The following is a 26,326-nucleotide window of genomic DNA, read 5'->3' as shown; positions in this document are numbered from 1 at the left end:
AGAATTAACAATCTGAATCAGAGCCCTCAGCAGGGATTTTTCTCATTAACTGATGCTGAAGTTCTGTTTCCTAATAAGTTTGCACGTGCTTGTGTGGACTCTCTATAAATGATTGTGTGTATCCCCAAAGGATGTATGTGTGCAGTTTTTCAGTAGGTGTGTAAAGCTATGCTGCCAATTTTGCACAAAAATATTTACTTTAGATACATCTTCTGAGACTAAAGAGACAAATTGGAAATATTTGTGTAATAATTATTCATGGAGGGCCAGCATCTGAACATGTCAAATTAATTTGGTGGAATGTGTATGTGATTAGTCTGGATGCTGATGCTATCTTGATGAGTACTTTCTTTCATTTTTACTGATTTCTTTTTCATGAGGAATACATACAACACTGTAATGTGGAGTTAATGAAGGTTGGGTTTTATTTTGGAGGACATATATATAATTGCAGGGAAATAAAACATCTGTGCAATGTATATTGCATATCTGTATCTGTCCTTAATTGTTACAGTTTTTATCTTTGCATTTTCAGAGTTGGAGACTGTGGAGTGTTATTGAATCTTTATTGCTTCTAAGATCCTAGATTGATATTTGGAAATAGTGAGCTATATAACATCACTGAGCTGATTCTTCTTTCTGTGCAATGCAGCTTTAAATTTCTAAAGAGTCAAAGCTGCGTGTTAAAATAAGATGCGGGTGCAGACTCCACTTCCTGGAGCCTTTGCTTTTGTTCTTTCTCGTTTTTAGCTTAAAATAAGTCATTCGGAATAAAAGCCTATTTTTGTTCTTTGTGGGTGGGAAAAAAGCTTGACTCCCTCGGTTCTCATCCTGTGCACATCAGCATGATGTATGTACACCCAGTGTTAGTATCTGGGAGATACCAGATAAAGCCTTCAGTTACTTTGATCTACTAGTCATGTGTTAAAAGTGGGAATAAAAGTTCCTTTCTAAAATACAGAGATTTTGAGATATTTGCAGTATTGTGCTTTTCATCACTCTGCATTTTACAAATGCAGGAAACTAATGAGGAGGGACCACTTGGACCATTGCATGGAGCAAGCCACCCGTGCTGCAGAGCAGAGATCCTGCAGAACCCCTGAGCATGAAATGCAGGGCCTTAGGAGGTGGTGTGCTGTGCCCAGCTGAGGGGGCAAGTAAAATTTCTAGAGTCCCCAGAAGTTCTATTTAAATTACAGAAACAGAAAAGAAAGCTTATTAGGTCATTTCTTCCTTTCCCTCTGTTCCCCAAGGCAGGGTTTTTAATACTTAGACCATTTTTGACAGATGACTGTTTAGACCGTTCAAAAAAATCAGATGATGGAGACTCTACAGCTTCCCAAGGCAATCTATTCCAGTGCTCAACTGTCCCAATCATTATTCACATTTAATCTGTGGAGGACAAAGGCTGACATAGCCTTTCCATTCAAAAGGAAAGGACTTTTAGAAAATACAGGATCATTAATTTCAGTGAGCTATTTCTCCCGTGATGTGCAAGATGGTTCCTTCCCAGCAGACACAGGTGTGGCAGTGCTTGGGCATATTCAGAGCTGTTTGTGACCCTGAGGGCTCAGAAACTCACCCCTCCTTATAGTGTGAGACCAGACCATGGGTGCCAACACATTCCTTGTTCTCCCAGAAATTTTGTATAGCTAGAACTTAGGAGTGTGGTCCAGTTTTCTGGAATTTCTGGACATGTGCAGGACATGTCACAGTAAGTGTGAGACACCCTGAGGAGAGCAGGACAGCAGCTTGTGAAGAGTGACTACAGCTGCAGGGGTATTTAACACCCACATGTAATGTATGCAGGGAGGGAAGGGAGAAAAAGAGAGGAGGGATATTAAAGAAGAGGGATATTAAAAACATTCAGATAAGGAGGAGTTGGCAGAGATGCACAGGAAGGGGTTTCGAGTCCTGGTGGCTGTGTGCTGTTGTCAGAGGAGAAATGCAGGAGCTCAGTACAATGTGTGATTGTGTCCGTTTCCCAGTGCAGGAGTGCTGTGATGTGAGCTGGCTGTGCTGCTCTGTAAGCTGTCACAGGCTGTGTTTGGGCCATGCGTTAGAATTCTGCTGCGTTTGGGTAGGGTGCTGGGGGGGTGGTCCAGCCAGGTTCATCGGGACCAGCCGCTGATAAGCTCGTTCTGCAGGACAGGAAATGTCACTTTGTGCTGTACCCGATCCGTGCTCTGTGCTGCCACCAAACAAACTGTAAGAGGAATTACAGAATTTTTTTCTAGTGAAATGCATGCTGACAGGGAAATATGCAGGTGTAGGAAGGTGTGCTGTTGAGGTTTGTACTGTCACAGCTGGGGGGTGGCCAGAGCTCTTGACACAGCTTGGATGAAAAGAGAGCTTGCTAAGCTGCCTCGCTCTCAAGGTAGTTGGATGTGTCTCAAACAACAGTTAAGTGTCTTTGATGGACACTGGCCACCTGGATTTATTCAGATGCTGGGCTAAAGTGAATAGTTGGTCTTGTGCTGTTTAGCAGGCTATTACTGGAGATTTGGAATCTTAAGCAGAGAAAGACACCTGAGACTGTGGTACAGGGTAGCTCAGGTGTTCCCACTGTGTCTGTCCCAAAACAGCCTCTCTAAGGTGGCCTGAGAGCTCTCTCTAGCCATTACCTTTGGTTTTCTTGGTGGAAGAGCAGTGCATGTGAACATTCCGACCTCCTGCCCCTGCTGTAGCTCATGCAGCAGGGATACTGAGCTGGGAGCAGCCCAGGGCTGTGTTCCAGCACAGTCTCTGACAGGGAGCTGGTTTGTTAATGCTTTCCTGGCATCTTGGACTAGCAAGCTGTTCTCAGCTTTCAAAACTTTATTGTCAGAATTTTAACTGATGACTATTAAATTTCACTGTTGCATTTGGTTTGGATCTGCTGCAAATTAAATCTGACTTTGTGAACCACTCTTTACAATGCTGTCTGCTGGAAGGGATCCAAGAGCACCACCTGAGCCAATCTCTGGGTCAGGTTGCTTTCCCTGAGCTCTCTTTGTGGCTGAAGCAGATAAAATTTTCCCTTGGTTCTCATTCTGTCAGGTGTTTAAAAGCATCCATAATATTTTAATTAAAATGACAAAATGGAGTAAATCTAATAGCTAGCTCTAGGTTATACAAATACCTTAGACCTGAGAGCATTTTTAGGTACAGAAGGGTTAACTGCACAGAGTTTCATACTTGAATGGAAAAAGAATGACACCTTTTTGTTATCAGCCATTTTGGTGCTGTCTTTTTTAATCATTTCAGGCTTTGAACTCCTGCTCTGAAAGAGAGTCTCTGTCTCTTCATCTTCAGTGGCTGCCAGGTCTGGAGGTCTAATCAATGCAGGTTATTGATAGCAAATCAATTAATGCAGACAAAAGATCAAAATTAAGGGGCTTTCACTAAATTAATAAGTGATTCCAAGTCTTTTAACAGAGTGCCTGAGATAAGGCCGGCTCAGTCTTCTGGGACAGCAGCCTCCAGTCCTGTTTCCAAAGACAATCAGCTGGAGAGAGCGAGCTGTGCTTTTTACATCTTCTTCCCCATTTAAATAACACGTTTTGTTCAGTAGGAAGTGTTTAAAATCTGAGTCCAGCAAGGTTGCCAGGAAGCCAGTCCTAACTGAAAAGGGCAGATTTATCTGCAGAAGGGTGTGATGGTCTCATTCAGCTGATTGAGAGAGGACCAATTATTTCAAAAGCCAAATTTATGTAAGATCCCAGCCAACACCAGAGTTAAGGTTTGCTTCAATAGCAGATATATCTGAAATTGAACTAGAGGTGCCTGCAGAAGCAACTAGATGCAGAATAACTGCAATAATGTGGAGCTCTCACCAGACCCAGCCCTTCTGTCCTGTGGCAGGCCCTCTTAGAAAAAGGTGGGCAAGGCTCAATCCAAACTTTTTGCAGTCAGTGGTCGTGCACAGTTCCCTGCCAGGAATGTCAGAACTAAGATGCCTGACACTGTGGGGCTGGGATTTACTTCTGGGATTTACTACATCCCAGCCCCATCAGCCTCTCCCAGCAGACTGGTTGGAGGCTGGGAGCTCCCTACCAGTTAGAGCAGTTTTTCTACCTTTCCTCCTGCTTTAACCGAGGGAAACAAATGAACTGTGCCATGCAGGAGGAAAAGAGTGTCTCTTGCAGTTTCCATGTGTGTAGTGCTGCCTGCTATTTCTGCCTGTTTTCCTGCTTAATAACAAGGGCCATTCTTTGAAATGCCAGAAACTCTCCTGCTGTGACAGTAATTAACAGGGATGGAGATGGAGCTGGGAAGCAGCTTACAGAAGAACAAATGCAGTGTGTAGCTCCCCGAGGATGTAGAGTGGCTCAGGTCCCTGTGTGAGTCTCACTTGCAGTGTGGTGGAAACACTGTCCCCCTGTTTGACTGAACCTATCTGGGTTCAGTCAGGTCCTTGTGCCATTGGTGCTTGGCACTGCCCAGAGGGGCTGGCTGCTGTTCCCAGGTGCTGAGCAGGCTCTGGGGACTGAGGGCAGAAGTTACAGTGCCCTGCTGGCACTTTCAAGGTGCCACAAGAATGGATCCAGAGGTCTGGCTTTCTCTATGCACTTGATCCTATGATGTCAGGGGAAATTCTGAATTGAATTCCTGTACTTTTTGGTTGTAAGCCTAACTGCAAGCAATTATGTGTTAAAGAATACTTTTTATATGCTGTGTGAAAGATTTCTCTGAAACGGCTGCAGCTTCCAAAATTTCTGACTAGAAGCTTATGCCAGAAGTGCTAATATTTGGTGAATAGATGGAGATTGACAAATGTAGTCCTTGTCATAGCCATGTCTGTGACAGCAGAATTGTACCTGAATGCCAAGCTTTACTGGGTGAAATTTCATGTAATCAAAGGTTCATCTTTGCTTTTGCTACTTTTTCTACTGAGCTCTGCCTGGCTCATTGCTTGTTCTATTGCTGGCACTGAAATCCGGTGTGTTACCTTCATCTGCTTTCTTTTGGACTTAAAACAGCAACACAGCTGATGTTTGTTGGTCTAATCCACTGGTGATGATCTGCCCCATCACAGAGCTGTGGAGCTGGATATGTGGCACGGAGCAGTGGATGTTGTAGTTGGCATTGCAGCCCAAAGCTTGGGTCACATCTGAGAGAAGGACTAAGTGAACTTCCTACCCCAGATCGGACAGATGAATTGTAACACTGAGAAGTGGCTCTCTGAGCGTGCAGTGCTGCTGTTCTTTGTTTCTGTGCCTGCTGGGGATGACTCTGCTCTACTGTCTTGCTTCCTTCAGGCAGGGTTTGCAGCCCTCAGATGTGCAATCCTTTGCCTTTCTTCCACCGCTTTCAGCTTCCTCCTACAAACGCCTGCGCTGACTGCAGTTCTCTGCAGCCACATGTCTCAGTAACTGCTTAACCTAGAAATTCATTGCTAAAAAGATCTGACATCATAACACCCTGGAAAAAGACTTCTAACTCCCCTTCCCCCTCCCTGGTCCTTCTCTTTTCTTTTCCCAGAATATATGAAAAGCTGTAACTACTAAATCAAAATCTATTTGATTTTTGTACTCCCTTGATAACTGGGCAGCTGATCCCTATCACCCAGCTAAGGCTTATCTGCTGCCTCCAGCCTCCCTGCTGCAGCAATTGGTTCCTGCGGGGACAGGGCTGGGTTATAAAGTGAGGCTGATAGCGTGGTCAGGGCCTTTTGCTTTCTCACTGTGGCCATTGTTGGTGATATGTTCCCGAGCAAGTGGCTTGGATTTCTGGGAGGAGTAGAAGGAAGGACTGGGCTTGTGGGATTTAGAGGTTCAGAGATATATTTTTAATCCCCTTATTACTTTTTTTGAGTTGTGAAGTGATGTCAGGAAAGGTGCAGGGTCAGTAGCGTAGGCTAGAGCCAAGGTAATGGGTTGGTGGTTTTGCTTTAGCTCTTGAAGTTCCCAGGTGAGATCTTGGCCTTGTTAGGCAAGCACTGACCTGCATGTGTGTTCTTCATTTCAGCCTGTTCTGGAAACAGTTCTAGTAGAAGAAAAAACTGCCAACTGCTGTGCTTGGTATATTACTGCTAATTTTGAACTGTAATTGTAGTTTTTCTGTAACTTCTCAATGAGTTTACCAGGGTGCTGAAGAGGCTGTAGATCCATATCTGCACAGCTGGGTGTAGGTAGCTCACTCCCAGCTACATAACACTAGTAGGATGTGGGAATAAAGGCATTCCCACCCCATCCCTTGTGGCTCAGTCATGTCCTAACTGCAGTGATTCAGCTATCTGGAGCCACTGACGAGGCTGCAGTCATGTTAGCACCTTTTAATAAGCAAGATGAGGAAGCAGGGACTGCCACAGCTACAATCATGCTGGTATTATTTAACTTGCTCAGCCACCATGTGTAATTAGAGTTCTGTTACTCTCATTGGGCACTAGCTTGAGGTGAGAGAGAACAGAGTTAAATCAGATTGTCTTTCTTCCCTGGAACGGAGGAGTCTGGGCAGCACACACAGCTTTTTTGGCATTTTGGTTCAAGATCAGTTGGCAGTGCAGATAAAACTGCATTTTGCAGTCCCAAGATGAGTGATGCAGGGTAATTCCTGAAATTGGTGGTGTAAGAAAAATGCTGAGCTAAGGGCAGTGAGGCAGCTGATGAGACTCAGCCAAGTCACAGAGACCAGCTGCAAGAAGTACAAAAATAAAAAATTGAGATAATAATTATAAGAGCTGCTGGGAAAGGCCTTCCCTCTATATGCTTATTCCCAGCAGAAGCCACTGGCCTATATATCCTGTCCCTGCTTTGGTAGCAGCCAGTTGTGTTGTATAGGGCAAAATAGAGGCTCCACAGCCATCCTGCCCCTCAGCTCTCCTGGTCAGCTGCTGCTTTTGGGGTAAAGCAACTCCACACCTCTTTCATCTGCAATGATGTTTTTAAAACTTGCCAGCCAGTCTGGCAATTTATGCGTGTGGCTTTGCTTACAGGAGAAGGTGAGGCAGACACTTAACTCCTCACATTTCAGTTTGTCCCTCTTTAGACCTCTAAGTGTGTTGATACTCTCCCCCTTTTGCCAACAAAACCTACTGGCACTGGATAGCCAGGCAGTGGCAAGCTGCCCCAGTTTGGTTACAGGAGTAGTGACTGATTGTCTCCTTGCTGGGTTGTACACATGAGCAGATCTGTTCAGCTCACAAGTCAGCTTGTTTCAAAACTGTTACTTGTGTCTAATAACTAATAAAAATGAAATAGTGTAAGAGCAAGTTGAGTACTCCCAGACTGGCTGCTTGCTGTATCGGGGTGTTCTCTGTGATGTGAACTTACACAGCTGAGTTATAAAACCTTCAGCTGGGCTGATAAATATTATTTGGCAGTGCTCCCAAGCACTTGCATTGACCACTGAGATATATGTAGGATTTTCTTGCTTTCAAGTGGGTAAAACTGTTCCAGTTGGTGGTTTTTGCAACAGCCTAGAGCAAGTCCAAGTGCCGATGTCCTGTAGAGCTCCATGGCTTGGCTCTGATGATGACACTTGGACATACAACAGGATCAGCTGGATTGTCTGAAGCATTTTCTGCTACTGAGTGGGTTACAGGCCCCTTCTCTGCACCCAGGTCTTAGACGAGGAGGGATTGTGGTAACATTCAGATAAACCCTGGCAGTTTAATGGTTTGAAACAAATTTGGGGCTAGGTGTTTGCAACAGTTCTGCACTCAGAAAAAAAACAGCTTCCTATGTTCTATGGTCTAGACAGATTATTTTCTACTCCAAGACTGTATAATTGTATGTGGTTCAGATACCAGAGCTCAGCTCTGGCATGGGCACTGTTATCCTCACTGAGCAGAGTAGTGTCTTTGTTTAAACCACCCAAATGAAAAGCTGCTGCCTTCCCAGTGATTTAAACCAAAATGCCTTGTTCTGCATTGGAGTTGAGTTAAAAGGGAGTGCTGCCACAGCCCAGTGGACACAGTAATTTGCCAAGCCAAGGAAACTTCACTGTTTACAATCACATGGCCATGCCATGCTTCTCCTCTGGTTGAATTAAAGTGACTTGATCACAGCTGCACAAACACCTGAGTTTTAAAAATACTTTGAATTGCATGTGCAGGTATTTTTCTGCACCTATCAGACCTCAGCAGTCAAGTGCAGGAGGTGGATTTGCAGACATGTTGGCTTCCCATCCATAAAACAGCCTGTGCCCATTCCAGTGCCATGTCTGTACCAGGAGGGTGCCTTGGATTTGTGTTCTTTACAAGTGGATTTCTGCAGCAAGAGGAGGAATGTCGGCCTGGAATTCCTGGCACTCATTTCTGTCTGATATTGCTGATTGGTTAAGTGTTATGATGGTGACAATGGGATTTTTTTTTTTTCCTGTAAGAAATGTTATGTATCTGCCTGTTTCATCCTGTCACCCAGTGCCTTCTGGGTCAAGTGTAGAGAGCACTCAAAATCCAGAGGCCACCATGTGGAATTATAGTTCTGCAGGGCTTTCTGTGTTACAACAGTGATTTAATTTGCCCTTTGTTCTATGTCTCCCTTCACAACTGGCACAGACATCCTTGTTTTCATTATCCTAAAGCTTGTGGAGAGCTTAGGTAGCCTGCAATGAAATGATGAAAGCTCTGAAGTTCCACCTGTATTTGGGTGGAGCTACGAGAAGTAAGTCCTTGCTGGCTATTTGCTTTTACATCAGAAATGGCAACAATAAACTCTCCTGAGCCTTTGTCCTGCAAGTGTTCCCTGGTGGCCAAAGGGTTAGCTGGTGGTGGAAGTACCAGGTCTCATGGTGTGGCTTTTTTCTGCAAAATGTAGCTAGACTCCAAATCTGGAATAGAAATACAACTCATTAGATTGTCCTGCTCCTGGAAAGAGAACACAAGGTCTAACAAGCATGTTACAGAACTCAGATGCATCCCACTATCATTTGCTGTTGTGGATACCCCAAACAGTGTTGCCTTCCCATTAAGGCAATGAACTGAAGTCTGTGAGAGGCAGTAAAATGACTTCAGGATTGTTGGAATTTCTGTAGCGTGGCAGCAAGTCGTTGTAGAGCAGTTGACAGAAGTAAAACCATTTCTCCTTACAGTGTGGAAGCATTGAGTGTGTCTAACCAAAATGCAAGCTCCCTTCAAATAGATGTGTGGGGTGAAGCTAGCAGGGGGAAGGATGGCACAGGGACAGTGGCAGAGCTAAGAGGAGACCAGCCTTGCTGGCCACTGCCTGTTAGAGCCCCATTCACTGAGAGGTACAGTTTTGGCAATAAATGTTTAGTGTGCAGGTGGGCATTATTTTATATCTAGTGTAATTTGAAAGCAGTCAGGATCTAAAAAGCCCTCAAGAGCAGTGATACTGAGCAATTGGCACTGCTGCCAGCATTGATAGAAACACAGATTTGAGCTGGCAGAAGCACAAAACTATGCTTTAAAAAATATGTTTGACACAGGAAAATGAAGAGTTTGCCTTCATTGTCCTACTGGATCAGGTAAGAACTCAGTAGGAAACATTGGGCGCAAATGATTGCTACCGTCCAGTTCCTAGATGCCAGAATTGTCTCTAAGAGAAGTGGTTCTTATTTTTGCTTGTTTAGCAGCTCTCAGTTTTGCTTGTTGGAAAATAAAATAAGATTCCTTCTCCAGCAGAGGCAGTGAGCTATCCCACATACATCTGTCAAAAAACACCTGCTGTAGCAAGGGATTGGGTTGGGCTTGCACAGGACTTCTGTTTCCTAGACCATGGAAGATGTTGCTGAAATTCTCTGAGCACTGAAAGCTCTTTGGTTTCATTGGTAGCAGAGTGTGGCAGGGCACAGCCTCCTCTGTTCCCTGTCGAGGGGAGGGGGCTGTTTGCAGGTGGGTGGGAGATGCTACCGGCGCAATCAAAAACATCATAAAAGTAGGGACAAAATTATTCCCCTGCATGTGAGTATTTCATAGTGCCTGAGATGAGCAAGAACATGGGTACCCTTAGGTCTTTGAGACACAAAGAACTCGCCATTATCCATCCTGCTTTTCTATGCATTAAGGCTTTTAAAAATACCATTTCCCTCCTTTCCCCACTCCTTGCAGAAGCAGCATCCCTTTATTCCTTGTAGAATACATACATACAATTCTTTTTGCAAACTGCACAATCTCTTTCACCTTACTAAATTGAAATCCAAAATTTTAGCCTGACTTCCCTGAAGAGGTGGTAACACTGAGTGAAAGGCAGTTTATTCCATGTGATGGCTTATTATCATCACAACGTCCTTTAAGCGGTTGTTAATTGGGGCACCCGTACATCCCTAGTTAGCATGAAAACTCCAGTCTCTGTTTAGCAGCACAGACCTTGCTAAGACTGTCCTTTTAGGCTGCACTTAGAAGAACTGGACACATCATTGGTTTTCTGTCCTGACCAGCTTGATATTTATGTTCGGTGTATCCTGAATAAAGGCAAAAAATGTGTAGTAGATGTGCTTGGAACAGTATAACCTGAATAAAAGCAAAAAATGTGTAGTATGTGTGCATGGAACAGCTCTGCAGGGACATCCAGGAGAGGAGGAGAAGACTGGGGTGGAAGTGAAAGACCCTAAATGTAGACCAATGCAATTTTGGGTATACACTCCAGTCCAGACAGGGAAAGAGAAGGGATTTGAATCCTGGGAGAGGTGACGCTGTATCTCTGATCTGCATGAAGACATCCAGAACATTGCTGTTTTCTTTTCATGGTACCTGTGCTCTGTCCTGCCTCCTTCAGTACGATCAGCTACTCAGAAGGGGTACTCCGTGTGCATGTGTATAAATAACAACACCTTCCTGCCAGTGTTAAGAAACAAAAACAAGTTACTCTGTGGTAGAAGTGGTGGATTCCAGACTGCATGACTGGGGCTTATTAGAGCCCAGTGAAGTAGAACCCTCCCTTCTTCCTGGAGGGGAAGCTGAGGAGCAGCAATGGGATGACTTGACTCAGACAATGTGTGACAGAATTAGGAACAGGAATCAGGAATTTAGTACTTAAGACTTTGGCTTTCTGACAAGATCATCTGTCTGTCATCAACAGAATGGAAACATATGAGTCGTGGCTTTGTCTTTAGGAAGAAGAGATTAAATCCAAGAGGGTTATTTCAGTTTGGCCTGAAAGGCTCAGTGGCAGGTGCGAACTTTCTGCTTCCTGTCATCCAGCTCTTAATTGCAAAACGTCTTTGCTGTTTGGTGTAGCATTCTGAATTGCCAGGATGTTGTGCTGCAGCAAGATGACACAAGCATTGCTCTGTTGCTGTCTGGTACCAGCTTTGCTGGTAGGCAGGAAATGGAGCACTGACTCCATGGTGTTACTGCCAGCAAAGTGCCTTGGAGCACAGGGCTGCCAGAGTGAGGTGCCCACTCGTGCCTGTCCCTCCTGGCTGCTCAGGATCCCTCTCTGTTTCTAATCTGGCGTGCAGCAGTGAGGCTGGGTCAGCTCCACATGAGTCAGGTTTTAGCACTGAGGCAGCTTGTTTTAAGGGAAAGGGATGTACCACAATCAGCAAGAGTCCTGACTCCATGCCCTACTCCAATGTAAGCTGGTGAAACTTTTTGTGGCTTCAGGAAAGCTTTGGACTCGTTGGCCTCAGGGGTCTGTCAGCATGCTGCTCTTGCTATAGGCATGTGGCTACAAAGGAAAGGGGGAGAAAAGCGGTGATGGAATGAGTGAGAAGAAAGGGGCAGGAATAGAAATTGAATCCATCTCTATATTCTACGTGGGAAAATTAACATTTCTTTTAAGCCAGCAAGATGGCAGAGCCTGGCTGCATGGAGATAAGTGTGTACAGCAGCTGCCCAGTGGGGTTTTACAGGTTGACAGTGTTTGGCATGATGCATTTAACAATTTCATCACCAGATTTTCTCAGTGATGTGACATAAGGTGAAAAAATTTGCAGCAGGAAGGTGAGGTGTTAAATCCTACAGAAGAAATAGCTTCTCCAATCTGTGACCTAATGAATACCTGGGTGAAAGAAGAGGTGAAGCAAGCATGTGTGAAGGACAGGGAGCTCACATCACCTCTGTCTGGTGAAGTGACAAGGGGTTTAATGAGGATACCCTGACAACAGACTCTGCTGTGCTGCCTGTTCCAGCAGATCAATGCTGTCCTGAGGGGGCTGCTCAGAGTTTGTATGTCTTAATGAGACCCACCCCATTGTTTGCAGTGGTGAAGCCAGCTTGGCTATTCCTGCCTTCTTGGCTATTTGTCACCACACAGTGACTGGAACACCAGTATGGTATAGTTTAAAGTGTACTTTATCTTTTGTGGGGAAAGGGAAGAGTGGTTCTTGATGGTATCTGTAACATCTGGAAAAGGGGTTTTAGTCTTGAACCTCAGGTGGTCCTGAATTTCTGCACAGAGATGGGAATGAGGAGCTAGAGGGTGGATCCAACAGGATTAAGGTTCATTTTTGTGCCCTGTTCCACTGCCCCATCTCACATTCTGAATTTGGCTTGAGAAATGAGGGCAGCTGAGATGATTGGCTAAGAGAAACCTAGTCTGGTAAGAGAATGCTAAAAATTTGACTCAATGTAGCTAGCAATAAAAAAAGTCTGACAGGTCTGTGTGGAAGCTGTCTACTAATGCATCCTTGGAGAAGGTTGGGGATGGGCTGCCTCATTTAAGCTGAAGGGACATGTGAGCATAAGAATATACAATCTAGTCCTCAGCAAATGGAGGCTGCAAAGAACAAAAATGCTTCCAACCATCAGAGTGAAGTTGTGAAGGATCTTTCCTATAGGAGCAGGGGAGAGAAAAAACTAATTGTCTCGGACATTGCTGATAAATTACAGGACATGAGTGCTAGCAGTAGCACAGACTGGACTTGAAAACACAGAACTCCCCTTCTGTGCCACACCCCAGTTCCTATATTTTTTTTAATTTTTCATGCTAAGCTCCCAGCCTGGTGAAAAGTGGTGAGAAATAAACACTGCTGCTGCACTGAGGTCCTTCCAAAGGAGCAGAATGAGACCACATTGAGCATGTTGTCAGCAAAGTCCTAGAATTTGGAAGCATGGAAGCTTTGAAAAGGAAGAAATGTTTAATAATATGTAGTTTAAACCTGTTTTATCACCACTGGCTTGCTGTGTAAGGAAATTTCAAGATGAACTATCTGCTCTAAGTACAAATAAGCATATTCTGCATGTACTTTTTTTACAGAACTGCAGGGCAATATTGACAAGCTGAAGTTAGTCTGGGCAGAGGAAATGAACCATCAAATCTCAGCAGAGAGTATGAAGACTATAATGCTGACTGCTGAGAGCAGTACAAGATCTCTCTTGAGTACCAGGGGAGAATGATGATGAGATATTTTCACAGGGTGGATATGCAAAAGAAAACAGTGCACAGTGAAACACTGGCAGGAATACTTTGGTATTGGAATCATTTTCATGTCTCCTGGGATACTCCTAAGTTAAATAGCTGATGCTTTAGAAAATTGACCTGTATTATTTCAGGGATGTATCCCCCAAGTTTTTATTAACATGCTATTAGGAGAATGATCTGATTTCTGCAATTAAACAAAAATAAGTAATTAGTTAACATTCTGTGACTGAAGCCAGAAACTGTATTAAATTATTGTATGTGCAGAGACAGATACCATCCAGAGAAATGGATTTGGCCAAAGTAAGATAACTCTGAAGAATGGAGTGACTTGCTGCTTCTAACAGATTAGCAGCCAAACTGTTTGAAAAAGGAAAAGACCAAATGGCAGGTTTTGCTTTGACATTTTTAATAGCAGTATACTTTTTCTCAGTGTCTATTCCATCCCAACTCTTCTGACTTTTCTTTCAAATTGTTGCCAATAGTCTTTACATGTGAAAATGTCTTGTATGGTCAACAACCTTGTTGCTCTTTAACAATGGGTAGGTACCAAGTAAAAGGGACTTGTCTGGTGCAGTTGTTAGTGCTGAAAATGATGCATTGTGTTCCTGTGGTTGACAGCCTGGGTGTTTCCCTGAGTCAAAGGCTCCCCCTGTGCTGTTACTCTGTGCAGAGCTAAAACCAGAGCTCAGCAAAGTCTGTTCTTCCATCGCAGGACCTGTCTGCTTACATGATCACCAATAATCAGCTGCACATTAGCAGCTTGTTTTCTGCTCTCTGGCTTGTTGGAGATGATATATGAAGTATGAAGAATAATGTGCAATGTTTTTCTTAAGCTACGTTAAGCCCACTGTGCTGACAGCAGCAAAACAGAACTTGTTTTGACAAGGAGCTGAGTTAACATGACACAAAAGCTAAACTCAGGAAAGATGAGGATCTCTGTCAGACCCTGGTGATTTTTTTTTTTCTGTTGCGGGTTATTTTAAAAGCCTTTCCCCAGTATTCCTACCTTCCCATGATTTATTTTCTGAGCTGTTACCTTCTCCACAGTCTGAGAGACTCCTTGTTTTTTGGGTTTTTTTCCACTGATCTTTGTTGCTTCCAGCAAAAAGAGCGAAGCTTTATTTTGCGACTTATGGATCATTACAATATTGGTAGTTTTGCATCTTCATGTGGTTGTGACACGTCACTGAGTTGCTGCCTCCAAGGAAACAGATTCAGCTCGACAGGAGGAAGACAGTGTCATGTCTCATGACATGTTTCTCTGCACCATGGGGCATAGATGAGGAGTGAGGACCCCAACACAGATGGCTTGAGCCTGGAATCCTTTTGTCTTCTCTTAGGCAAGCATGGGGATTTCAGATCAGCTGCAGGACATGGATCAGACAGGACTTTCTGTTTCTGTAATCATCAAGGGGCAACTGCTACCCCAGTAGGTCATTGAACCAGCTCATTCTGCCACACTCTGAAGGATGGATTGCTTGAGGTCTGGCATTATTCATGCTGGGATGGGTAGGAATAAATCCTGTGCTCTAGTGTGTAAACTGTTTGCATAGGAGAGGTTGGAAAGGTGGTGGTATCCCCACTCTCCCCACAATGTTGCAGGAAGGCTTTGCATTGCCCTGAAGGTGGAAATATTTGAGCTTAAAAGAATCAGGGTGCTGAAGGTGAATGGACTCTTGACAGTCAGTGACAGATAGCATGAATGCTTTTCCATGGATCACCTGGACTGGGAGATCCTGTGGCTCCATACTGAGGTTTCTCTGTGCTTGCCCAAGTTCTCTTGCTCAAGGGGGGGGTGCATGTGCTCTTTACATCCCCAGAGTCATGCTAGGAGGTTGAGATAGTCTGCACCCAGTAACCAGGGTTACAAAGCCAATTATAAAGTTTCTATTCCATAGTTTAGATTTATTGTATTAATCCTGCTGCTGGATATTTATTAATTTTTTTGTCTATGGGTGTTTTCTGGTAGGTTCTCTCCTCTAGGTAATGGGCTTGTATCAGTGATCCATAGGAGCTGATCTCAACAGGAAAGAGCCTTTCTGGTGTTATCAGGAGGCAAAGGTGCTTTGAAAACTGCTCACTTGTGGAAGTGTGCTACCCTACCTCCCTCAGTACTTGTTCAGCTCTCACTGGTCACCGACTGCAGTAACTGAAAATCAGTCTTCCCTGCTGCCATGGGGTTTGGATGACAGTCCAGTTCCCAATGGCCAGGTCGCAAATGGCTCTTCTGTCAGCACTGGGAACCCTTCTCCAGGGCTGCACGAGCCAGGGAGGGCTTGTTCCTTGCCAGGCCATCCTGATCAGATTGCAGTGAGCTGAGCCAGGAAAGTGCCTCCATCTGTTGCATCTCTTTTCAAACTGCTGGTCCTAAACACAATATTGAGTAAAGTGGTAAATGTTGCTAAAACACTCTGGGATTGTGCGCTGGGCGGAACACTGAGGTTTATTGGAAGCCAGTAGAAGACTTTGACTTTTATAAATGCTGAAATTTCTGCTTTCACTGCAAGTGGCTGCAGAGCTGCCACTGACCTCAGCTGGGCAGGACAGAGCCAGGAAGTACAAAACTTGTCTTGCTGCCTTGCCCAGAGTGTTGTCAACAGCCTGGTTCTGGCAGGTAGATTGAGGAGTCCCATAATATGCAGGGAAAAAAAATATTAATAAGCTTTAAAATGTGTTATTGGCATGACCAGCTGTTTGGATTTTGCCTTTGTGTGTCCATGTGCAGGTGTTCTTTTAACTCCTTCTCTTCCTCCCCAGCTGAGGAAGCACAGAGAGACCTGTTTCTCACATCTGCAGAAGCTTTGGGGTTAATCTTAGTTTCTAATGCAGGAGTGGGGGACTGAGGGCCGTGCCAGTATTGCAGTAGGGTTTCCATGAGCATGTAGATAGGCCTGGATGAAAGAAAACATCTTCACTACAACCAGAGATCACACTAGTGACCACTTCTGAATGTCAGAGCTAACATTACAATAATTGCTAAAATTACCATAGCATCTTTTCTGAAGATACAATGAGAGATGAATGTTGGGCAGCAGAGGTAATGGAGCTCTGTGTGTGGTGAGGAGCTGGATCTGCTCGGTGGACTGTTGTGCCCATCAGTGGCCAGCTTAATCTTATTGCTGCAATGTCCACACCAGATCAATGCTCCATTTATCCAGAAGCCAGGTGATCAGACAGAATGTTCTGGCCAGGGACTTTTCCCCTGTCAGAATAACTCCAATTGCCCTGGGCATTTTCCAGTAGCACCTGTGTGCAAGAATGCAGGTGCTGAGTTGCATTTCCAGCCTTGCTGAGAGCTACTAGCTGCACACTGGAGTTTGACACTGTAATAATAGATTTCTTTTGTCAGATGAAATTAATCTTGGATTATCTGCTTCACCAATCCAAATACAGGCTCCTACATTAGCATCCACTTTCCATAGGCTTGAATCTTTCAGGAAATAGATGCAAATTGGAAAACCTACGTTAAGTTAACTGAGGTTGTAAATCCTAGTCACATCACACGTGAGCCTGGGAGGTAGAGAATAGCTTTCAAACTATTTCCCACAAATTGAGAGTGAGTGCTGCACTCCCATATATTTTATTAAAGCTGTGGTGAGAAACAGACTTGCCAATAGTGTCCATGTGCCCCTGTGCTTGAAGCAACCACTCCCATTTAGAGAACAAAAAGTGCTGTCATCTACCTCCAGCCAGTGGCATCGAGATCAACTTCTGCCCTCTAAATTAACAGGCAGCACTTTGTAAGGTGTCACTCCGAGCTCAGTGTATCTGACACAAGCTTGCTGTGTCAGAACTCTACAGGGAATCAGAGGAACACTTTGCTCTGCCTCTCCTTATCCCTGCCCCCATTGTAAAATATGGCTTTTAATTGCCTGTAAAATTTGGCTGGTTGGTGAATCCACACGGGGAAGGTGTGAGTGGATGCTCAGTGAGTGGTGTCAACACTGTGCTGCAGTGCAGAAATGTCTGAGCTGCTGAAGAATCACTCACAGCTGGAAGCAGGATTGTCAGGGTGAAAACTTTCGGGGCCTGGACTATTTGGATGTGGAATGACCTGGCATACCTTTCTGGATCAGCTGAGATAGTCTGTCCTTTTCTGTATGGATGTTTAACCCTCTGTACTGCATCATTGCTGAGTGTCAGACATACCCCAGTTGCCTGAGATTTAATTTCAGGAAATGCTTATGTTTTCTTGGTTAGTTTGGTGGGGCTTTTTTTTCTGTTTTTGCAGTTCAGATGGCATCCAGTCAACTGAAGCCTTAGAAACTCCAGAACAGTAGTCCAAGACTGATTTAAAAACATGCTAGGAGTGGAAATGCAATTAAGGTATCTTAACCTCCTTTACTCTGCCCTGCAGCAATGCAAAGGAAAACAATTTGGTTTTAAAGGTTATTGTAATCTAGAGCTTTAAACTCTAACATGCCTTAATGATTGCTGAGTGGTTATTGAAGAAGTTTATCTTCATCACAGTCATAAATAACTGCTAAGTAAAATGTGCCTTTTACATTTTTATTAGACAAATAGCACAATAATAATGGTCATTGTGGCCATTTTTTGAAAAACTGAGGCAAGTATCAGTTAGCAAATGAAATAATGTGAAGTCTCAGCTGTTGGTGTTAAGTGGAGATAGTCATACCAAGCATAGGTACTGTGTTCCTTACCTTTCTGGCTTCATCTGAAGAAGGAAAATTGCCATGTGGTAAGGTATATTTCAATACAAACAACATGTTTCAGGAGCTCCCACTCCTGCTCTGGTTGATGCTCCTGGAGACTACTCACACATTGAATATGAAAACTGACATACATGTTTTTTCTAGCATGAGGGCTGGGCCTGTCTTCTCAAAGCTGCACTTTTCTTAGATTTTAAGCATAGACATGAAGGACCAAGGAAAGGTTTTTGTCAGGTGTGCAGCAGGGCTGTTTAGCTTGCCCCACAAGGGGCTGTACCCTAGGTAGCAGTTTCCAGCCTGTCCTCACCTGATCTGCCACCAATTTGCCAATATGATTTGTAGGTTGTACAGGACCACATAGGAGAAGAATATGCCTCTTAAGTTGATTTATCCTAATGAGGTGGAGAGCTTGGAGTCCATGATTTTTCCTTTTTAGTAAAGATCTTGCAAGACAAAGAAGAACCTGCTATCTTTTTCTAAGGACAAGGTTTTTAATTTTTGGATTAGTAAAGTGAAATTCTTCACAGGACATGAAGGCTTTTATCTCTCTGTGCCTTCACTATAATAGATCTTCCTGTGAGCCAGAGGATGAGCATTTCAAAACCTGTCACTGTTGGTCTTGCCCGTTATTTGTGGTGTGAGGAAAGCTGAACTCAATTGCACGCTTGGAAATTTTCCACCTTTGTAGGAAGGGAAGGACAGAAGCCCACGTGGATCTGTGCTGCTGCAGAGCCTTGTGCTGCCTGTGTGGGAGCTGTGGCTGTACACCTGCAGCTCGGCCATGCTGGGCAGGAGGGTCACTGCACATGGCCCTGCTTAGCAGGTGCAGTTTTGTTAGTGCCTGCTCTGACACTTCATTTGGAAAGCATTTGCTGTCCTCTCCTGACAGTGTTCTGTGATCCATATTTTTTTATGGCTGGTATAATCTGAAAATCAAGTATTTTGGCAGTTTTCATAGCTCCATATAGTACACTATATTCATCTGAGCAACTGCCATTTGTCTTTAATCTGTCCAGATCCAATTATTTTAAGTGTCCACAGGTGAAGCATTAGAGACCATGTGTTCTTTCTATTTAAAAAAGGAGATTCTTTATCTCTCCTAGCTGGAGGTGGGAGCTCAGTTCCTGGTTGTCCAGTGACATGTGAGTTGATAAGTACCTCTCTGTGCCTTGGTTCTCTCCTATGTGCAATAGTGTTCCAGCATTCCTTCATTTATAAGAGGGACAGAAATCTACAATGTGTCTAAGGGAACCAGGAGAGATTCATATCAGACCTCTGTCATTAGTTTGGTTCCACTGGAGAACAAAAGTTTTATTCAGTATTATCCTCATTTTGAAAGTAAGAGCAGTGATATTGGAATCTTCTGTAGCAGGCATGGTCTGAGTAGGGACAGTTAATGAAAGTGAGGAAAACAGGAACAAATAAATGGTTTGTTTGTTGTTCAGTGTTTCTCAAATGATTCATGTTGGCAACAACCTGAAGGGCTGGAATTAATAAAGTCCAAACTGTCTGTTCTTACACTTGCCATGCAGGTGCACAGAGGTAATAATGGTAATGGTGTTACATGGTGTAACTACATTGTATGTTTGTTTTAAGAGGCTGGAAAAGAGCTCTTGGCTATATAGGGTTAGGATGTTCGAGGAATGCAAGAGCAAGATTCCTTTTGCCTGAAGTTATAACTGCATGTTCAACATCTCTCTAATCCTCTTCTCCTCCCTGGACTGTGTTTCTTGACCTCCTTGGGGGGTTTTGATCCCCAAGTAGAAACCCCAAATCTATTACTTGGCCATAACTGCCTGAGGGGGATATGCCACATAGAAAATCCTAGCACTTCATTATGGAAACAGGGCAGTGTCTGGAGAGAGACACAGGAGCTGGACTCTTTGGCATGGGTGTCCCCACCAAGAGTTGCAGCCCGTGCTTGGCTGATTTCCTCTCAGAAATTTCTGAGCTAGCAGAAGGTTCTGTCGTCTCTTTAGGAGCTATTTGGTGATGCTTAGCAAAAAAGCTTGTGGTCTCAGCTGTAGACCAGGTAGCTACTGCTGTGTGGGGGTAAATAAATAGCCTACCAGATTTGTCAGTAATTGTCCTCTCAGTTACTGGCAGTCATCTCTCAGGCAGAGAGCTGAACTGAAGCCATGGACACAGACCCATCTCCATGCTCTGAGACATTTGTGCCAGCCCAACCTGGGAGCTCAGCAGCAGCAAGGTGGACAGTAGGGCTTGGGCTGTGTTGCTGGGTGCCAGCACAGCCCTCAGCCAAACCTCATTAGGCTGTTGGGATATTCCATAAGGGAAGAGGCAATGGCTTTGCCTGCCTGTGAAGGAGCGAGCAGGACCAGGCAGCTGTTTGACACAGCACCACTACTGCTGGTGAGGAGAGCAGCAAGCCCTGGGTGTGGGCACTGGGCTGGCTGAGGGAGGCACCCACCCACCCACCTGGAACACACAGGGCCCATTAAGAGTTAATGCCTGTAATTACATATGTGCTGCAAGAATTGGAGGGTTCAGAAGGATGGCAGTGGGTGTGAAACACTCTTACATTCCCATTAATTTGAAATGTCTCCGTTCTGGCCAGAAAGAAGTGCCCAGATTTTTTAGTCAATATTAATTTTACACTTGGCACCACAGGAGAGTGTGAACTGCTGAGTTCACAAAGGGCCCATCTAATAAACAGACAATAGAAAATCAGAAAAGCGAAGATTGAGCTCACTTGCCCGGGCAATGAGAGTATAATAACCATGGGGGCTGCAGAGGGCAATGGAAAATTCTGAGCAGTAATGAGGAGTCACAGCAAGTGCCTGTGCCTGGGCTCTCTGGGCACAGGTAGGAGCCAGGAGAGAAGGTGGGATGGTGCAGCTTTCTGTGGGGAGAAGGAAGGCTTGGATCAGGAGTCAGAGACAGATGAGGAGGAGGATATCACGTCACAGGTGTCCTATAGGAATGGAGGACCAGATTAAAAAAGCAAATTGTTCTCCTGCAAATGAATCCCAAGCCTGCTCTCCATCTGATTTCCTTCAGAAGAGGGTTTGACATTGTAGATGGGCTCCAACATGCATGACTGGTGCTTGTCAGCTCCCCTCTGCCCCTTCCTGTTTGACCTCTCCTCATCTCTCCTTTAAATGAACCTTTCCCATCTCCTGGTGGCCTGCAGGATAGCAGACATCAGGCTTTAAAGGCCACCCAGGTTAGCCAAGTGAATAGTGCAGAGGTAAGAGATGGACTTGATTCCGAGGAGCCAGATGCTGCTAGCTTTCTAATAAACCCAGAGGAAACTCTCCAGGAACTGGAGATAATTGTTAGGAAAACAGGTTGGTTTGTCAAACATGTTTGCCCATTTTCCTCAGCTTTCAAGCGATCTGCAAAACTAGTTTCTTTTATTCAATCTTGTTGCCTAGCACAAGACTTTCCAAAACCAGAACTACTTTACTTCAAACTAATCCACGGGCACTTAAAGCATACAGACCTTCTGGTGCTCCATGCCTTGGCCTCTCCTTTCTTCCTGGCATAGTAGGGTCCAAAGCCGGATAACAGACTGAGGACTTCATTTCCTGCTGTGGCTGAGCTGATGTTTCAAAACAGATGGATTTTTCTGCAGGATTTTTCTTTGAGTTTCCTTTTCTTTTCTTCTTAATGAACACTTTTCATATCTGTAGAATCTGAATTCTACCTCGATTGAAATGGCACCGCTGTTATCAAAATTCAAAGCCTGTATCTCAAACCCCAAGCCACTGAAATCCCTCGCAAACCTAGCACCTGGTTAATGAATACATCTTGAGGAGCCCAGATACTTTATTTTCATTTCTGTCACACATTTAGTGTTTTTGATCTGCCCATTAGAGAAGCAGGGTGAAAGAGTAAGAACTTGCCTGTCTCTGCATTATCTGCCTGTGACAAGGTGCCAGTGGCTGCTGCATCTGATCAGCTGTAATATTCAGGACTGATTTCTGGATAGAAAGCCACTGATTTTGTTTAAGATCAGAAGAGGGAAAAGAGGCACGACTTCCCAGCAGTTGTGATCCTGTCAGTGAGATTAAAAACAATGAAATGCATGGCATGTGAAGTCCTTGGAAAAAGAGGAAATCAAAGCCCTGGTAAAAAAAAAAAAAAAAAAAAAAGGAAAATGAAGTGTGGTTAGACAGAGGAATAAGGGGATACACGTGAAGTGCATGTGTTGGAGAGATGGGGCAAATAGACTCCTTAGACTCCTTTGGAGGAATGATGAATTCCCAGAGCCTCTGGTGCGAAAAAGGAAAGACTTGTAGAGAATTAATAAAATATACTAGCAGTGAGGACAGGGATGGGAGAGGGGGCAATCTTAGGGAGGAAGTAAAGTAGCTGGGTGCAGGGGCCTCCTGCAGCTGGAGAGGTCCCTTCTCTCAGGGGTGGCACGGCACCTGCACTTGGGCAAAGGCAGCAGCCTGTGGCAATGTCCTGGGCAGATGGCAGGGTAAATCATAGTGCAGAGACCTGGGCCCAATCTCATTTGACACTGCAGCTCCTCAAGTCTCATCCTTTTCAAGCTCAAGCTGTGTTGCTGGAATTGTCTTCATACAACCTGGAGGTTTTTCTGGGTTTTCTGTCAAGCTGAAATACAAGTTAATACTCTAACTGCAGCCATCTTTTGGCACCCAAATTTGCAACACTCTTCAACCAAAGAACGACATCTGTTTTGAGGTGTGAGTTAAAACCTATTGAGTCCTTCTGCAGGTGCCTTGCACTTGGTCTGTGTCTTTCCCCTGCTTGTTCTGTTTAGGCCAGGAGACTCATCCTAGAAGCCTTGGGGTGTGAAGTAACTTGGACCTCAAGCAGCTGTGTGCTTCTGGGAGATCAGCAAGGCTGAGGGTGCCATTCATGGCAGAGGAGTGCAATACAGTGAGACTTTTTCATTTTTAACCTTATTCTATCCCATTTATGAAATGTTGCTTGGGGATAACTGGCCGTGTTTGTACCAATGGACTGTGCTGCTGTCTGTCTTGATCATGGCTGTATCTGGGGTTGATGGAGGAGTGGGGAAGACAAGTAAAGCTCTGTCTTGATCACAACTTCTGCCCCAACTGTCTTGGCACATAAGCTGAAGTGTGCACATCTTCACATCTGCATTTTTTCAGTGGAGTGACACCTCCTCTTTCAGCCCTTAATGTGAAGACTTAATAAACCCAGCCTTTGACTTCTCCCTTCTCTTTCATTGACCATGTTACCTTTGTCCATGTGTTTTAGCTCCTTGGTGTGGTGGCTGGCAAGGACCACACCAGGGCCCTGCTGTCTGATGTGATCTGGATCAGGCTGTAAGGGTTGAGGTGAGTGATAATGTGTCTGTTCTGCAATAACCACCCACTTACTAACATGCTTCATTTGGCCAAATGGCTGGACAATTAGCTTATTTGGAAACACACCCTTTTGTGACTGCTGCTGCTCTGTGATGGGGGGAGCATAAGGCCTGTTGTGGATCTGAACTGGGTAGGTGCCATGCAGTTCCTCTGTTGGGTCTTGAGTGCAGTGATCACTGTACCTCTTACACGTGTAGTGAGTCCCACCCTCCCCCACAGGGCATGTGCGAGGGTTTTGTGTAGGAGGGTGTGTGTGGGGCTTTACATCCAGCTCTCACTAGGCCTCCTTGCATTCTGAGCTCCCCCTGGCTGCTTGCTGAGGGTGTTGATAGCACCTTCTTGCTCCCCCACTTTGTGACAGAACATAAAATGCTGGCAGAACAGGTTTCTGATCTGGATCCAGAATCCAACATTTGAGCAGCCGTGAATGCTAACAGATTGCCAGGACTGGAAGGCTTCACCTGAGGTCTGAGGAACTCAAGTATGAAATAGCTGCATTGCCAAAGGCTGTGTGTAACATTGCTTTAAAAAATTTCTTGGCACCTGAAGTATGGAGAGTGGGTAAATATAACATTAATCTTTAAAAAAGGTTTGGGAGAATCCAGGAATCCAAGAGCTTGGAAGCCTGGCATCTGTAGTACATAAACTAGTAAAAGCTGTAATAGACAAAAATATGTTTGACAATGAGATAAACACGATCAGTTTGGGAAAAGTCAAAGTGTGGTTTATATGGAGGTAGGATGCTTGTCTTGCAAACCTCTTGGAGTTCTTTGAAAAGAATGTTGAGAAGAGTGAAAGAGCTGGTACTAGATTTCTGTAAGGTTTTTGACAAAGCTCAGAATACCTTACTGGGAACATGTGCGGACAGTGCAAAGGAGAGAAGGTCCTGAGATGTACAAATAATTGGCAAAGAGATTGGAAACAAAGTGGGAGAATGCTGCCAGAGAGTTTCACAATTCAGTGCTGGGATTTCTAGTGTTGAACCTATACAGGAATGACCCAAAACCAGGGAGAGTGAGTCTTCAGACTAGCCTATTAAAATAAAAATTTTCAAGGCAGCAAAGATGATGGTGAAGTATTGTTGAAAAATCCTGAGACTGAACGGCTGGCCAGTGAAATGGTGGATGAAATTTCAACTAAATAAATGTGAAATGAGGTGTGCAGAAAAATAGGGATTGTTGTCCATCTAAAATCATGGGCTTGGAGTTGACAGAGAACTTGGGGTTATGTCATACAACCTTGTAAAAGGATCAGCTTAAGAGAGACAAATCAAATACTAGAAGCTAAGAAGAAAAAAAAGTACTAAACCAGGAAAATACTGTTGCACGGTTCTGGAGAGAGGGGTGGTGTTTGGTTTCAGTCTTGTTTTGGCTGGCTTGTTTGTTTTAGTTAAAAAAGCCTGATGTGCTTTCACCTTGAATACAACCCATGGTTCTGTTTTCTTCATACTCAAGGAGTATACTAGGCATGGGAAAATTCCAATTACAGCTTCTGTATAGGATTGAATGAGAAACTGTCCTCAGCTTGGAGGAGAATGTCTGAGAAATATAGCGAAGGTGGAAGAGCTGTTGACTGCCTTTCTCTGCACAAGAACAAGGGGTTTCCAAAGAAAACCTTGGCTTGAGCCATCATGAATGTTCTTACCTCTTCTGTGGTAGGGTGATTTTTCTCATGTACAGCAGAATCATCTCTCCTGAGGAATACTGCTTTCCTATCTGAATTTCTTTGCTGAAAAGGGAATACAAAGTCCCCCTAGGTAAAATCTTGTGTGATAATTTATGCATTCATTATGCTGGCCCAGCCTCCAAATAGATGTTTGGCTGTGGAGGGAGTTTCCTCACCCAGATGAATCACTCACTGGTATTTATGCCATACATGCATGATAATCTTTTTGATCTCTGTAGGCATCTGGGATTCTTCTGCTTGGGTAACTGGCAGCCAGCCTGGCTCATCACAACTGGCAGCTGCAAAGGTGGAGACTGGCTAGAAATAGCTGGAAATTGATAAGACCCTTCTGGAGACCTCTCTTCCTTTTGATTTGAAGGTGTGGCATGCTTGATTGCTGTGCTTGCACCATTGCTTACAGACTGCCCTGTGTCATCTGTCCCTGCAGCCCAGGGCCTTCCGTAAGAGCTGTGTGAGGGGGCAAAGTGAGCACGGGGAGTTAGAAGGGGCAGGGCTCAATGTGGACTTCAGAGCACCTGCATAGTCTTACTGGATGTTAAATATACTGAATTTGCTGTCTGCAAATCCCCATTAATCTGTGGCTTAAAGAACCTGGGGGAAGTGTTGGAGTGGACAGTGTTTTATCACTAGCATGCCAGCTCCTACCTACGTTAGCACATGGCCCCATCCAAAGGTCACTTGGGAGGGCTGAGCAGGACTTGTTCCTGTCATGTAGGCTTCTTCTCTTTTATGTGCATCATTACAGCCATGAGCTCTGCACCTTATCTCTGTGCAAGGTGTATGTAATGTTTAGGTCATAAAGATTAAGTCTTGCATGCACCCCTGGACTTAGGAGAAAAATCAGCCCTTATCAGGAAGGCTTGTATAAACAGCTCTTTTGCAACCCATTTCTACTTTTCTGTCGCTCCCCCTTATTCAGTCCTGTTTCTCTGGCACAGTCCTATCAGCACACTATTATTGGCACCTTTAATAAATCCATGTGTGCCTAGCAGAGAGGTGTTTTGGTGGATATGTATCTGCTTGGGAGTCCTTGGGGCTTTTCCTCTGAGGAAGTTGTGGAGAATAAATGGTCTGCCAGAGCTTAGAGTGATGCAGCTGAAGTTATGGAGGAGAGAAGTGGTGTGGAAGTACCTGAGATCTCAGAACGGTACTGCCAGAATGTTGAAGTGCAATTGAAGTGTGCAGAAAAGAAGGTGGAAGGAAAAAAGATCCTAAAAATAGATTTCCCAGCAGTTTTAAAATTAGATTTTCCTAGTGTTTAGTTTCTAACAGCTTGTAATCAGCTAATGCTTGTGCTGTCAAAGCAGGTGCTTGACCATCTCTGCGGGTTCCACGTTGTGTGTTTCAGTGGTGGTTTCTGAAAGCCTTGCCTGCTCAGCAATGAGCATAA

At 44.5% G+C, this 26,326-nt stretch overlaps 1 protein-coding gene across 2 annotated transcripts in view; it reads left to right on the top strand.

The window, feature by feature from the left end:
• LOC120495753 (high mobility group protein HMGI-C-like) overlaps positions 1 to 26,326 on the top strand; it is a 53,246-nt gene that overhangs the window by 3,704 nt on the left and 23,216 nt on the right. Inside the window, exon 2 of one of the 2 annotated variants that reach the window (XM_039695590.1) lies at positions 17,482 to 17,576. The exons of the other annotated variant lie outside the window; for it this stretch is intronic. The gene's annotated coding sequence lies outside the window, so the exon portion shown is untranslated. The remainder of the gene's footprint in view (positions 1 to 17,481; positions 17,577 to 26,326) is intronic. 2 annotated transcript variants of the gene reach the window in all.

The sequence above is a fragment of the Passer montanus genome, unplaced genomic scaffold (genome assembly GCF_014805655.1).
Source record: "Passer montanus isolate IOZ18808 unplaced genomic scaffold, ASM1480565v1 scaffold9, whole genome shotgun sequence".
NCBI lineage: Eukaryota > Metazoa > Chordata > Aves > Passeriformes > Passeridae > Passer > Passer montanus.
This window is presented reverse-complemented; position numbering and strand designations above follow the sequence as displayed.